We start from the raw sequence: 13,275 nt of genomic DNA on the forward strand, positions 1-13,275 counted from the left end.
CTTTTGTGGGACAGTGTGTAACTTGTTGCTGTGGGAGAGCCAGGGCTTGCTCTCACCATGGTGCATGCTCCAGAGCCAGAGGGACAATTCCTGATGACGCCACCTTGTTCTCAATGGCCTCGTGCCCCCCCAGGGCGCTCAAAAAGCCCCAAAATCACCACCCCCACTCAGACTTAACCGAAATGAGGGTCTCAGGGACCAGGTCACATGGCAGATCAGGGCACAGCCTCATGCATGGAGGAAATGGGAGGTGAAGGGAAATACCCACTTCACTGGAAATGGTGTAGAAAACCAGAGCCACCGAAGTGTGTTGCACAGAGGAGCTTCTTTGCCCAGCCACCGGAGCATTTCTCTCAGCCAGGCTTGGGAAAATCCTGGTCCTGGCACCAACAACCCCACAGTTGTTTTTGAGGCAAGGAGCTGCAGCCGGGTTCCTGCTGGGCCTACGTCCTCTGCATTTCCCTGCTGTGTGCTGCTGTTGGCAGCACAAAATCCCAAACAAACTCACCCAGGCAGGCTGGGTGACACAGCCAGGGCTCTGGATGCACACACAGTGCCAGTGCACACCTTGACACACGTGGATAATGTGACTACAACATCCCCACAGCTCCACAGAGGGCTGGCCCAGCTTGCTCCACCCTGGGTGGACACAGCGGAGCATCCAGGGTTTCCAGCCTGCTGTTAGATCATCTCAACACCACGGCTTGGCTCCAGAAGACAAGATCAGCCACATCTGGCACTGGGAGTAGGGTTTGAGTCAACACCAACATTTGAAGATGTGTGTAAATGCAGTTAGAAAAGAAACCCCAAATCAAACCACCCCAAACCAGCTACTGGCCTGGCTGGCATGAAACCACCCCCCAAAGGCAGCAGCAAGAGCCTCCTCAGGCCCAGGCCAGCTCCAGCCAGCACCCTGCACCAGCAGCAGTGCCACCATCCCCTGCAGAAGAGAGAGGGAGGATGCTTCAGCCGGCAAGGCTCCCAGCAGGGGCAGGACCCCTCCTCCAGGCAGCAGCTGGGCTGAGCCATCCTGGCAAAACCAGCCCCACTGGCCTCATTTCCCATGGGTTTTCCTGCCTTAGCCACAGAGAGCATTTAAATTCCATTAAAGTCACCATCAGGTGAACTTTCTGTTCCTCTGGGGCACCAGTGCCAAGCTCCATTGCAGAGCTCCACACGGCTCCAGGGGCTCAGCCCGGGACCAGGCGGCCCGTGGGGAGACAGTGCCTGTCCCAGCTCTACGCCCCAGGGCCCTCCCCGTGGGTTTGCTGGAAATTTTCCCGGTTTTCCTTGCTGGAAAGGGCTGGGAGCCAGCTGAGTCGGGGTTTCCATCGGTGCTCCAGCCCGTCCAGCAGCCGGGAGATGTGTCCAGGCCGGTGTGTCCACGGGCTGCTGCTGTGTGTGTCCCAGCCGCGCTCCTGCAGGAGTGCAGGCCCTGCAGACATGGAATGCTCTCCTGGCTGCACTGGGGTGCCAGAGCCCAGCACAGCTCATCACAGCAGCTGCTTTTGTACACAGAACAAAGGCGGGGAAAGCAACCCCGCTCCACGCTGCGAGGAGCAGCCTGGGGCACAGCCAGGGCCGGCGGTGTCCCAAGGGAGGGGACAGCTCTGCTGTGTCCCTGATCACGGGCTCTGGGCAGGGGAAGTGCTGCTGGCGTGCCCTGCCAGTGAGGAACCCCCAGCTCCTGGGCAGGATTTGCCCACCCCAACACCAGCATCGCACAGGGAGCTGCTGCTGGGGCCGAGCCATTAGATGGGGCTATAGTTAAAGAATTAGGATTTGTGTTTCAGACTCCCAGGAGGACTTGCCCGGGGTCAGCAGGTAATTCCTGGTCATCCCTGCCTTGGTCTGACGCTCTGAGACAGGAGCTGGGTGCTTCTGGCATGCGGAGGCATGGCAGGAGGCATGGGAGTCCCACAGAGTCTGTGGGAAGCTGTAGGTGGGAGAAGGTAACAAATTTCCACTCCTAGTGTTGCAGAGTCTCTCCACCCCCGATTCCTCTGTAACAGCCCTCGTTTCTCCCTGGTGTAGCGGAACTGGCAAAGACCTTGGCAAAGGCAGGAGCCTGGTGCTGGTCTGCCCACGGGCTCCCTTTGGCTGGCAGAAAGAGTCTCACCAGTTCCTGGCCTAAACCTGAGAACTGTTGAGGCTGCAGGTGCTGGGTAACTGTTTAGGGGGAAAAAAATAAGCCAGCTGAAGACTTTGAAGCTCTGATATAATACCAAGCTGAGCAATCCCTGGGGGAGCCAGCACATCCGTGGCACTGCTGGAGGGGATGAAACAGGGAGCAGAGCTTCCCCAGGGTTTCCCAAGCTACGGTGAGACCCCTTTGCCATGGGGCCATCCCATCCCTTTTTCCATGCAGGCTCAGGTGCTTCTGTGGGGCTGGAAGAGATTGGAGGCAGAGGAGCTGGGCTGGCCCTTGTCCCAGCAGCATCAGCATCTCTCCTACCACAGTGGGAACTACTGGATCATAAACCACAAAACCAAACTGCAGGCACAACCGTTGGCCTCCTCCCTGCGCAAGCACATTCTGTGTGGCAGAAATTCACTTTCCAGCATGCGAGGCGCTGGAAACGAGCACCCAGGAATAGCTGCTGACAATGCTGTCAGAAAACACCGGGATTTTTGGCAGCTCCCACATCCTGTTATTTGTGGGAATAAAGCCATTTATCCAGGATGAGAAGGAGAAGGGATGCCCTCAGCCTTTACCCAAACCCACTCTGCTCTTCCAGCACCTGGATGGGAGGGCATTCAGCAAACCAAGGGCCACCCCAGCCTCTGGGAAGGATGGATCAGCCTGGAGAAAGCCACTGTGCTTCACCAGGACAGCCACAGCAGTGCCTGGCCATACCAAGTGCACAGAGCATCAAAATCCAGCCCTTCCCATCTTTTATAAAGCATAAAATACCAGACATGCCCCAGAACAAGGAAGCCCAAGGCTGCTCGAGCAGGCAGAACACGTGCCTGCATGAGGGGGGTGAGCAGGAAAAGAAATAGGAAGTGGAGACAAAGAATTTCCGCAACATCCCTCCAAACGGCTTCCTGCACGTTGGGAGTCAGGAAACACACACAGGAGAGATGCCCAGCCCAGGCTGAGCAGGGCCCCAGACAGCCCCTGGGGAAACAGACTAAACACAGGGAATTGGATGGAAACTCACAGCCCACACCCTCAGTAAAAATCCCACTTGATATATCATGAATCCTGGATTTGGGACTGGCAATTAGATATGCACTTCACCTCAGAAAACAGGTGGACCAAACTCTCCAGGACCCACATCTACATCCCACCTCAGCACAAAACCCCTCCTCACAGGCCAGTGAAGAGTAAGCCCCCAGGAATGCCACTGATCCTCTGTGAACCCGGAGGGACACCTTCATTTCAACACCCCCCCTTCACTCCAGGAGAAAAACAGACAGACAGGTTGGTTACTTGTGGATTGAGAAATGTCATGGTTGGATAAATAACTCAGTCCCAACCCAAGGGGCAGAAAGGCTGGAGCTCCAGGAGATGCTTCTAATTCCTTGAAGTAATCTGGGAGGAGCTGGTGGCTGCCTGGTGCAGTTCCCTGCATCTCACAGGTGATATTTCACATCCCCCAAAAGCATTGCTGACCCATGCACAGCTTTTCAGCCAATTGCAGACAGTGTTTTTCCTGCTTCCATGGAAAGCTTTGGATTTAGCTGCATTAGGAAGCAGAGCTGCATTTGTTTCCTGGGCTTGCAGCCCCTGTTTGGTACAAGCAGTGCCTACAGCTGGCAAATCCAGCTCCAGAGTCAGGGTCTGGCCTTACAAATGTGTGACTTTTACGTATTGGAAAGGTGTGTTGTCAGAGCACCTGTGTGATAATCTGTATTTTATACATGCAGATATGAACAATTCTGGGTTTTTTATTTTATAAAATTTCTCCTCATTTTGTGAGCTGTTCGTTTTGGGTTCCTACTGGGTTTTGTAGCTGGCAGCCCCCTGCTCAAGGCTGCTAAATGAGAGGATTTCATTTGAGTTGGTTAAATAAAGCTCTTCCTATCAGGAGGGAGCATCTCTCACACGTGGGGTGGGACCAGCTTCTGTCACCAAAGACAGGGTGACACACTAGGGAACTTTGACATGGGATTATGCCATTTTTCTCCCCTGATCTGTTTGGCAGTAGATGGTTAATGCCTGTAGTCAGAAGCACTTCATTAGACAGCTCATTAGTTAATCATGCTTGTACGTGAGATTTCTCCTGTCCCCATGCATGCGACAAGGGAAGCTGAGGAATCCATGGGAATTATTTAAATCACCCACGTCCCAAACCTAAGACTTAAATACCCTGACAGGCAAAGGAGCATTAATTCATACAACCTCCCAGCATTCTCCCAGTGTCACTTCTGTACTCCAAAATATTAATAAGCCCCAAAGCAATAATGGTTAACACTTTAGCCAGTTAGAAAGAGGTGAGGGGGAGGGGTTAAGCATTAATTTGTCAGGAAGACGACAAGATTATTTACATCGTCAGAAAAGCAGCTCATTAAAGCTGCCCTCATGCAAATACTTGGCCATGCTTTGTTGGAAGAGCACAAAGCAAGGGGGCTGCTCCTGACAGCAACTTGCTGCAGGGTTGCAGCAGGAGAGTCACAGCCCAGATGAGAGGGAATGAACGGCAAGGGATCTTCTTTTAAAAAAATCTAGGCACAAGTGAAAGAGGAAGATATTGCAGCTGCTTGGTTTTACCCAACCTGTTGGGCAGGATGTGACAGATGTGAGCTGACAGGATTTTATGGCTTTGAGATGTTCCCCTTCTCCTTCATGAAGTGAGCACCAGAGGGGATCAGCGTGTTCCAATCCCATTTCTGTGTATAAAGATGCAACTGGCCCCAGGTGTGGGGATCCCCTGCAGCACACAGCCCTACCTTGTTAACCCCAAGGCACCCAGCCGTGCACACAATTGACACAAGAAGAGGTGAACCATGTCCTAGAGTTCCCCCCAAGGCTTTACCCCGTGACCAAGGAATACCCCCAAGCTTCAACTGTCAGAGAAACCTGTAAGAGTTTTTTAAAACCTTTATTATCTTCATTCATAATTCCCTGATGCTGGGCTTGTGCAGATTTTCAGCATCTCACTGCACTCTGTCTACACAATGAGCACCCAAGGAATGCATTTATTTTTGAACAAGACCACATCATCTCTTTAGTGTTCAGCCAAAGGGCTCTGACATCCTCAGGGAAAAGAGACTTGGGAACACAAACTTCCAGACACAAATTATTCTGTTACATTCCCCATGCAAGAAAGGAAGAGGAGCAGCCCCAAGTGGAAGCCACAAAAAACCACTAGCAGCTACACCTTGGATGCCTGTCATGGAGAGAGGATCTAGCTTTGCTGGTGGTCCCAGTGACACCGGGGGGGGGGGGGGGGGAACTGGGTGCAGATGAGCACTTCCCCACTTGGTCACCTGTAGGGGGAATTGGGCTGTGTTTAACCAGCCCAAATTTACTGGTTTTAAATAAAGCTGAAAGTCTCCCCCTCTGAGTGGCAAGGGGTATCTGTAGGGTCTCTGGTGTTCCCTGTGGATCTCAGCACTGTGCCAAGGATGTACTGGGATGGGCAGGAGATGAGCAGCCAGCTGGGAACCCTCGCTGCTCCATTTCACCCCCACATTTGTGTTGTTGGCACTGGGCAGCACAATCCATCAGGAAGGCAGGATGGATGAAGGCAGCAGAGATGCTCCTCACACAACAAGGAATACTGAGTCCCTGAGGATGAGCCACAGCCTCCACTGCAGGGCTGGGCTTCCCACAGGGCACTGTGGTCGTCAGAGGGGTCATCCCAGGAGGGTGAGCCTGGAAAAGCAGTGGATTTACCCTTGTGACTGCAGAGCTGCTGGGGCCTTACTCTATGCACCCACTCAGCTCCCAAATTCTCCTGTGGCCCTATTGCCACCGCCCTCCCCTCTGTACCCAGTGTCCCACCTCCTCCCAGAGCATCCCCATGAGACCCCTCTGGAATGCTGCACTGCCTGGTTTTGCTGGGAGCTGTTCAGTAGCCAGGAGGAAAAAAGAGAAGGGGACTGGAGTCCTGGTGAAAAATATGATGGCAGCAAAGCTCTGCTATAGCCCTGGCACAGAGTTATTAAGGAGAGGCAGGGAGGAGTAACATCTTTTATAGGACCAATTTATAGGGTTGGGAAACAGGCTTATGGGCACAGGCACCCTCTCACAGGAGGATGTATGTGCTTCCTCTCAGGCAGCATCCATTAAAGGGATGTATTTGGACAGGGTGATGAGGAGCAGCAGCACAAAAACCCTAAAATAGACACGACAAGTTTTCTCTCTCTCTGGCTCAGCTTGCACAGGAGTTTCTGCTGCTTCTCCAGCAACTTGCCCAAGAAGAGGGGTTCCACTCCAACACCGTACCCACCCCCATCCCAAAACTGGCCCAGTGCGGTGGGCTCAGGCTGCAGAGCCATTTCTGCAACCCAGTTCAGTGATCTGTCAATTCTGGAAGGTTTATACAAATACTATCCCTCCTACGGCTTCCAAGCTGCTCATCTCCCCTTGTCAGCCTTTCTATTACGTGTGTATATTCAAGTGATGCCCCTAGCAGGAAATTTTACATCCCAAGGAGTAGGGTAATGCCCAGGGAAAACCCAAATCACTAGGCAGGAAAATCAAGGGGTGGGAAGGGGAGGTGATAAGTGCTAAATTCTGACTTAGGAAGTCAGACAGAGAAGTGAGTGAGCAAACACAGGTGGGTGGAAATGAAAGACCATTTTTGTCTTGTCTCTAAAATCCTGTCCTTTTCTATAGCCAGCATCAGATGCAGAAGGGAGGTGGGGTGGGGAAGGGACAGGGAGGGTGCTGGGAAGGGACTGGGAAGGCAGGAGATCAGCAATGCAGTGCAACTGGAGGTCCCTAAAGCAGACTGCAGTCCCCTGGGGTGACATCCAGATTTTTATTCCCAACTCTGTCGGCTGAGCTGTATAATAAACTGTAGAGTTTTTATTTGAATTGTGGTCCAACATCTGTGACTTTAGGCCCATTCCTTGCTGTTGCCATCAGTCCCTGCCCATCAGGATATGCCACTCCAACACAGAGCACAGCAACACCTTGACCCTTGTGCTCCCACATGAAATATTTGGCATGTTCCCTGCAACACTCAGGCAAGCCAAATATTCTTTCCTTTGATTTGTTTCAGACACACCAGCCATAAACCTCATTTTCTGGCCTCTTGTTTTCATGTGATAAGGCTGGCTCAGAGGAAGGCAGGAATCCTTCTTTCTCTGTGCTGGGTGGCCTCAGCACATCTGCTGAGCAAATACCCTGTTTCTCCCCTGTGCTACCCAAGTCTGGGACCTCCCAGTCCTGTCACCTGCTCCTTTTCAGCCCCAGTTGCCATTTTCTCCAGGTGAGCCATCAGTGCTGGGTGCTCTGGTGCTCTGATGGAGCTGCAGTGACCTTGGCTGTCACTTGGTGTCTCATGGCTGAAGCCCAGCCAGGCAGTGCTGGGATGGCCACTGCCCTCAGACGCCCTGCCAAAGACAGAAGCTCCTGTGAAAACCTCCCCTTGGGCTTAAGGTATTCCACATTGTTGGGAATGGAGCCCACTTTTTTCCTGCACACAGACACGCTAAGACATCTCTGAATCGACTCTGAGCCCCAGGCAGATTTTGTCTCATGTGAATCTTTTACCCTCATTTCTTTTTGCCTTACTGCTAGAAGAAAACTGCCCAAACTGTTCCCATGCACGACAAATAACCCCTCACAAAATTCTTCAGAACCACAGCTCCCTGAATAGGTGCATAATAGCAGGAGCAATTTTCAATTACTTTAGAAAAGTAATCAGTTACAGATTCATCACAGAAAGGTTTGGGTTGGAAGGGACCCTAAAGATCATCCAGTTCCAACCCCCCTGCCAGGGACAGGGACACCTTCCACTAACCCAGGTTGTTCAAAGCCCCATCCAATGTAGCTTTGAACACTTTCAGGATGGGGCATCCAGAACTTCTCTGAGCAACCTGTGCCAGTGCCTCACCACCCCCACAGTAAAGAATTTCTTCCCAATATCTAACCTAAATCTACCTAAGTCTAAAGCCACTACCCTTTGTCCTTTCACTACAGGCCCTTGCAAAAAGCCCTTCTCCAGCTTTTTTTAGGTCTCCTTTAGGTACTGGAAGGTGCTGCAAAGTCTCCCCAGAGCCTTTTCTTCTCCAAGCTGGACAACCAGCTCTCCTCACTCCAGCAAGTCCCTGTCCTTCTTTCACTGGTGTCTGCAGAGCTGATGCAGCACCGCAGGTGGGCTCTCAGGAGGGCAGAGCAGAGGGGCAGAATCCCCTCCCTTGACCTGCTGGCCACACTTCTCCTGATGCAGCCCGGGATGAGGTGGGTTTGCTGTCCCACTGAAGGCACAGCAAAATGAGCTGGCTGGGGAGCAGGACTTGGCCAGGTTCCCATGGGAATGCTTCCCACATCCTTGCCTCTCTGTGAGTGGAGTACCTGCTGTATTAGCTGGCAGCACATTTCTTCTCACTGCAGCTGTGCCTCTGGAGTGGCTCTGGTGGCACTCTCTGGGTGGATGAAGGACTGAGGAGAAGCCTTAGGATAGGGGACACCTGTTGTTGTGATGGGAAGTTGAAGCATTTACCCAAAACAGCCTCTATCATTGTCACTACAATGGATGCTGCTTGGGTTTTTTGAGCAGCCAAGCAGGGGAAACCAGCCTGGTGCCTGTCACTCCTGCAGCAGCCTGTGAAAGGCAGACACTGCCTGGTGCAGCCCTGGGATGGTTTTTGCTGGAGCATGCCATGACAGTGACCACTGTGTTGCTGCTGAAAGGAAAACCTTCCTTAGGAACTACATGGATTGAAGTGGTTCCTCTCAGTGCTGGATTTACTCTGGAACAGTTTTAATAGGGCACCACTGCCCTTCCTTTTTCTTCCAAGAAATACTCAGAATTCCCCAACCTGCTGCATGGATACTCTGCTCTCCAAGTTGCCATTGCCTATAATCTTGACCACTACACAGAAGTCATCTGTGCAATTAAAACAACTTAAATGGGAGCACGCGGAGTCATTTTAACAACTGTTTGCATAGATGGAGGTGGGAGAGTGTGGCTAACCTGGAAATGGGAAAGCCGACATCTTATCTGGAGCACAAGGCTGAGAACTTCTCGCTCTGCTCCTCATATGTCAGATGGAAAGGAGAAAACCACCTCCCCTTAACTGTGTCCAGCCCAGGTAGAGTGGTGTTTATAGTCTCCCCAATTAACTAGAGCGCATCTACACACTTATTAGCTCTTTGTGTCCAGTTATTCCATTCATAACCCTTATTACATCCCTCTGTCAAAGGGACATCTCCCCATCACTGCTGCCTGGGGGTGAGGGCAAAGGTGTCTGGATGGATGCAAAAATGGAGCCAAGATGGCTCAGCTCCTTCCTAGGGCTGCATTTCTGCCACAGAGATGCTGTGTAACCTTGGAGAATAACAACAACAGAAAATAATAAGCCTTTCACACAGGGAAGTTATGAAAAATTGAGCTGTTTCTGAAAGAAATAAATAGAGTAGCTCAAAGGAAAGCTAAAGCGGTCAGCTCAGCTGTGACACAGCCCCGTAACCCCCAAGCTTCCAGCATATTCTCTCAGCATTTCTTCAGTGCCTCTAAAGCATCCTTTCAGCCCATTCTATCTCTGCAGCTGGAGCCAGCCTCACACACACTCAGATATCCTGGGAGGGAGCAGCCCTGCAATCCTGCCAGCAGCTCCAGCACAGCTGTCCACGCCGGGTGTGCAGCCTGGCTTTGTGAGGGCAGGAGCTTTGTGAGGGCATCCTTGGCTCTTGGGGAGGAGACAAAACCATCTTCAGCCTTCTCATTTCTGACTGCCTGAAATGAGGTCTGGAGACTGAACATCTGCTCAACTTGCCATTCAGGCAGGGACAGCTCCCCTCGTTTATGGCAGAGCCATGGTCAGTCGCAGAAAGCCGAGTTTCCATGTGTAGCCTGGAGACACACACATGGGCCCAGCTTCCCAGCCAGAGCCGCAGCAGGGCAGGAGAAGGAAAGCAGCAGAAAGAAAAATGGGGTTGGAGGTTGGAGCAGAGCACCCACAGAATGTCTGAAACTATCCAGCAGCCTAGGTCCTCCAGTGGCACCTGGTTGCTGCCTGTCCTAGCTTGGGGTTAAGCCTCTGCCCTCTGAAATCCAAGCCTGGCATCACCGATGTACAGGAGGATTCATGGATGACAGTGGAAATACAGGAGCAGGCAGCACAGCCAAGTTCATTCAGCAGAGCAGAGTGATAAATAGAGAGCAAACAGCCCATTGCACGCTAATTACCCGTGAGGATCAATTAACTGTAGTTAAAAAATATATTTTTAATGTCATAGTCTTCAACTGTCACTGGCTGATTGCAATCACAAAGTGGAGCCAAAATCCTCAGTCAAAAATGTTAGTTCCTCATTAAAAAAAAACCAAGAAAACATTTTGGCTGCCAGTATCAGCACCAGGCAGCCCTCTACCCAACAGAGACACAGGAACCAGCACAGGGGACACCAAGAACAGGCCTAATGCCAAGTGAGCGTTATGACATTTTATTAAATAAAATATGCTTATTTAGCCACCTCTAAATAAGGTGGGTGTATTTCCCACTGTTTGAATCTGTTCAGCTACAGAACAACATCATTATTAACATCTAGGCGAGCATTTCAAACAGCAGGGAGCTCAGCACCATTGCTGAAAGCTGATTTCCATCAGCAGAAATGCACTCTTCTCTGAGCTTCCCAGGAGACACCTCTGTGGTCCCACCTGAATTCCTGCTCTGCCAACAGTGGAGCATCAATTCCAGCTTTCAGAGGATCTGGAATGGGAGGAAGGTGCAATTCAGGAGCTAAGTCCCTCTTCTCCTGAGTAAATCTCACATAGTGGTTGGTGGCTCTTTGGAGTGTGTTGCAGTTACCATTGTCCCAGGCACACTGCAAAGGCATAAAAAAGCAGCAACCTCATTTTTAGGAGAGAAAACAAAAATTCAGAAGTGATATAACTTGCCCAAAAGACATGAGAAAATCATTCTTGGGGGAAGGCTGGGAAGGGAAATCCTGCTCCTGGGCTCAAAAAGAGAATTGGGTGTCTATTTCCTGGTGCTGCCTGCATCCCCAGTCCTCATCACGCTTTTTCTCCACCCTGTGGTTTGTTATACTTGGGCCTGAGTTTATTTGATATGGAAACACTTCCATAGTGCTCTTCCTCAGCTTGTGAAACCCAGGTCACAACTGTGGCATTGTATAAATACCAGTGAGTAAAGGTTTGGTTAATTTTGTTTTGACTGCGTTCACCCTGAAGGTATAGCTCAGCACCCTACTGGGTTTCACCCAAGAGCTGAGATTTGGCACCTTGGTCCAGCAGCTCCCTGCACTCATGGGATGCAGCAATATGTACTCTGTGAATCCCCACATTTTATCCCCATTGGGATAAAATCAGCTGCAACTCAGGACCTACATTTCATAATTAGGTCGGCTGAAGAAGTGATTAGTACCGCACTACATCTTGAGGATAGCAGTAGCACCGTGGTGCTAAATAAAAACAGCTCCATGTGTTGCCAATCAGCTTACAATGGACCTTACCTGCTACCCGCTTACTTCACTTAAAAGTCAGCTGCAAACAGTGGAGCCATCTTCATCCATCTGGCAGTAAACCCCACAACCCCACAAGTTTGCTGTCTTGAGGGGAAACCACAGCTTTGTGCAACCCCAAATCCAGCCAGGAGCCTGTTGGAACTGGACACTTGCTCTGCCACTGGCTTTACTGCACCTCATTCCTCATCTCCCTCACACACCATCTCTGCAAGCTGGAGGCTGAGGCAACCACCTTGAGTCTGAGCTGCTCTGCAGAGCACATGCTAGAATCCCAGCAGGATGGAAGACTGTTGCAGAAACAAAATTAATTTTCTTACATTTAGTAAAAGAAACTCAAGAAAGAAGTCATCATTGGAACTGTGCCATGTCTGTGTCAAGACTGTGAAGGTGGCTCTCACAGGAGGTGAGGAGAGGGCAGGACTGAGCAGGTACATGCACGGGAGGGAGAGAAATCACTATTCTCCACCTTGCAGCCCTTCACATCCTCTAAAGAAAGTGCCTGGGCTGGCTCCTGGTGGCTGTGGCCTGGGTGATAAACATGAGCTCCAGTTTGGTTGGTGCCATGTAAACACTGTACATCAGTAAAAATGTTTCTTCTTTCTGAAGAATCCACATAACTTTTGCCACTTAAAAAAAAAAAATACAGAAAAGGCTATATTAACAAGTAAAGCTAGGGCAACCTACCTTTCACAGCCCCATAGAAAAAAATTACGGAGCTATATACATAAAGCTAGCAGCAACCTTCCATCCCTCTCCCCTTGTGACGTTGGTATGAGATTGACAAAATGTTTTTTAATAAGCCTAAATATATAATTATCATAAATACATTATAATTTAAACATTAAAAAAATCTGCCTAACCTCGCATACTTAAATAATAACCTATTATTATTATATATTTTAGTATGCACATATATAATTACATACAAATCACAATAATACATTTGCAGTAAATATATGTATATATAACACTATTTTTATTGTGGGTGGGTGCAGTGGCAGGAGAGGGAGTCTGTGCACGGGGAAGACCCTCTGCTCCTTTCAGACTGGGAATGTTGTGGTACTCCTGTTTTACAGGGAGCAGGGCTATGGATGTGCAGAGAGGGGCAGGGCAGTGCAGCAGGGAAGTGAAGAAGATTTATGGCAAGAAGCGAATTATGTCTCTCCGGCATGCAGAGAGAGCACACAAGTCACTGTGACATGGAGTTTGAGTGACCCAGGTTTCCCAGGCCCGCTGTGTTCCTTCCACGCTGGGAGCACATTCCCTGCCTGCACAGCATCCGGGCAGCAGGAAGGCCAGAGCAACCTCAGGAGTAATGTGCCGAGGCCGACGGTGTCCTGGTGTTATTACTGGCGATATTGGTGTGTTTTACAGGATCTCTTGAGGCTCAGGTAAGGCAGACCAGGGGGACAATTCAGTGCCAGCAGCAGCAGCAGTGGAGCCAAAGCAGCTCCCCCTCGGCAGGGCAGGAGCAGATGTGTTTCTATGGAGCTGCTCCGCCCCGGCTTCACGATGCTCCTGGGTGCACCGTAACCCCTGTCTGCAGCCACAGCCAGCGTTTTCACATTACAGAGAGTGGCTGCTGCACTGTGTGCTCTTCTAGCAGTATCCAGGATGGCTTAAAAATATGCTGTGCGCTGTTGTGAACTTGAATGCTACCCTTTTAG

At 50.7% G+C, this 13,275-nt stretch overlaps 1 long non-coding RNA gene across 1 annotated transcript; it reads left to right on the forward strand.

Moving 5' to 3' along the window:
• The first annotated feature begins 11,668 nt into the window (after positions 1-11,668).
• On the forward strand, positions 11,669-12,871 carry LOC136287615 (uncharacterized). The gene is made up of 2 exons (XR_010720207.1): positions 11,669-12,011; positions 12,685-12,871. It is a non-coding gene; the product is annotated as an uncharacterized lncRNA (long non-coding RNA).
• The last annotated feature ends 404 nt before the right edge of the window (positions 12,872-13,275 follow it).

This window comes from Chamaea fasciata, unplaced genomic scaffold (assembly GCF_029207755.1).
Source record: "Chamaea fasciata isolate MVZ Bird 193981 ecotype frontalis unplaced genomic scaffold, bChaFas1.0.hap1 SCAF_3, whole genome shotgun sequence".
NCBI classification, from domain to species: Eukaryota; Metazoa; Chordata; class Aves; order Passeriformes; family Sylviidae; genus Chamaea; species Chamaea fasciata.